Source organism: Nannospalax galili, unplaced genomic scaffold (genome assembly GCF_000622305.1).
Source record: "Nannospalax galili isolate Female #2095 unplaced genomic scaffold, S.galili_v1.0 scaffold10072, whole genome shotgun sequence".
NCBI lineage: Eukaryota > Metazoa > Chordata > Mammalia > Rodentia > Spalacidae > Nannospalax > Nannospalax galili.
The window spans coordinates 40,628-42,650 of NW_008330710.1; the positions used below are offsets into that span (position 1 = coordinate 40,628).

Below are 2,023 nucleotides of genomic sequence, written 5' to 3' on the forward strand. Positions count from 1 at the left end.
ATTGGGTGCTTTGTGGCTGTTACACAGGGCTAGAAATTGTATTATTAAATAATCATTAAAAAACTAACCAAAACAGAGACCCTGGCCTAGAATTCCAATTCAAAAGCAATACATAAGGGGGGGTGGTTGCTCTGGGATATCCCTCCAACATCTCTAAACCCCATAAAATTAGGCTCTTTAATTCATCATTGACCAAAACAGGGTTTGAGTCTTTGGGTCAACCCAGGTACTCCTGGCTGCATGTCTTAGGGCAAGATAACCAGCAAGGTTGGAGAGAACAACCAGCCCAGTCTAGATTAAGACAGACCAAAGTGGAATGACAGTGAGAAACAGACATGTGTTGTTCAGCTGGAGGCGAACGCAGGAAAGACAGGCTGAGGTCGGGAGAGGTTGGGAGCAGTGCTTCAGCAATGTGGAGATGCAATCCTAATGTCTTGTCCTGAGCTACTGGTCAGGTGGCAACTAGCAGTCTCCAGGTGGTATTCCTGACAAAGCTCAGTAAGAACTTACGTGTTGAGACTCCTCTTGGTGAGCTGGGGCTCCTCAACTAGCAGTTTGAACTTGAGTTGCTCCTTATGGGACAGGATGTCTCCAGTCCATTGATTACTTGTTTCCCATAGGCTCAAATTTCCTGCACAATCTGCTGAATGAGGATGAAGTGATGGCTAAGCAGCCTCATACCACTCTTGAACTTACAGATAGCATCTGCCAGTGCATCACTGGTCTCCATGTCCAGGTTATTGGTAAGCTCATCCAGGAAGAGCATGTGGGGGCTCTGCCATGCCACTCAGGCCAGACACAGTTGGCACTTCTGCCCATCTGACAGGTTCCAAATTGGACTTACTGTTTCCCAGTATGGGCATTTTTCCTAATTATCATTCTTGTCTCCTCTTTCTCCTTGATCTCTGGGTATCACTTCATCATGTATTCTAAGACAACAAATCCACGTCCATGCTTTTGTAAGTGCTGATGGTAATTCCCTATTTTGACAAGAGAATGCTTCTTGCTCATTTCTTCTGTGGTCCAGTCAGCAGCTGTCAAAAGTGGACTTCCCTGCTCTGTTGGATCCTATGTGAGCCACCCACGTGTTGAGGTCCATGTCAGTTCTAGATTACTGTAGATGCAACAACCTTGTTCTATATACTTGAAGTTCATGCTTTTCATCATAAGGAAGCGTCGTTCTTGGCATATGGTGGGAAATAGCATGTGTTATTTGTGATTCACAACCCTTTCTGTCATGTCCGTTCCTGGGCTGCTTTCAAGCTTTGGCAGCTTCCTTCTTTTGGCTGCTCTCTTAGCCAGGTTGGAGGGCTTAGTGATGAATCACAGGCTAAGTTACTGTGTTTTCAATCTGGAATTGGGTTTCAAATGTCTTAGGGGTCACACATGTATTTAAGCCTTGTCCAGTGTTCTTCTGCATTAATAACTTGGCAAGTGGAGGTAGCCATAAAGTAAGGCTTTATTTTCTTCTCAGGAGCACACATGTTGGTGTTTCCATTTTGGTTTTATTGATGTGTCAGTGCATAAATAGCTGATATCCAAGTATCAATTCTAATGATCTTTGGGTAGCAGGACTGTGAATAATTGCATGTTTAGCTCTACTTTCTAAGATAAGCATGCTTCACTTTTGTAATAAATAATAAAATTGTTACTGTCTGTGAGCTTTCTGCTTTATGAGATTCCTTCACTTGTACAAATCTCAATTTCCAATATTAGGTGGGGAATTTAGTATATACAACATCAATGAATCTTCACTGTTTGATTCTTGCTATGGCAATGCTTTCAAGGGTTATTATCCTGATTTTTATTCTTTCTGAAAACTGTCATTCAATATAAGCAGACAGGCATGGAATGTGCTCTTGGGGTCTGGTCAGATACATGTGAAGTCTAACAGTCCTATTTGCTGCTCTTGGCCTATAAGTACTCTACCAAAAAGGAAATCATGGTGCTATAGTTTCTCAACATTGTACAGTTTTGCAAAGGACTGAAGAGTATGTTTTTCTTTAGTGCAGGGATTTCCATA

At 42.4% G+C, this 2,023-nt stretch overlaps 1 pseudogene; it reads right to left on the minus strand.

Annotated features, from left to right (window-relative positions):
- Positions 1–506: 506 nt before the first annotated feature.
- LOC103748425 lies at positions 507–1,206 on the minus strand (annotated as a pseudogene).
- Between the last annotated feature and the right edge of the window lie 817 nt (positions 1,207–2,023).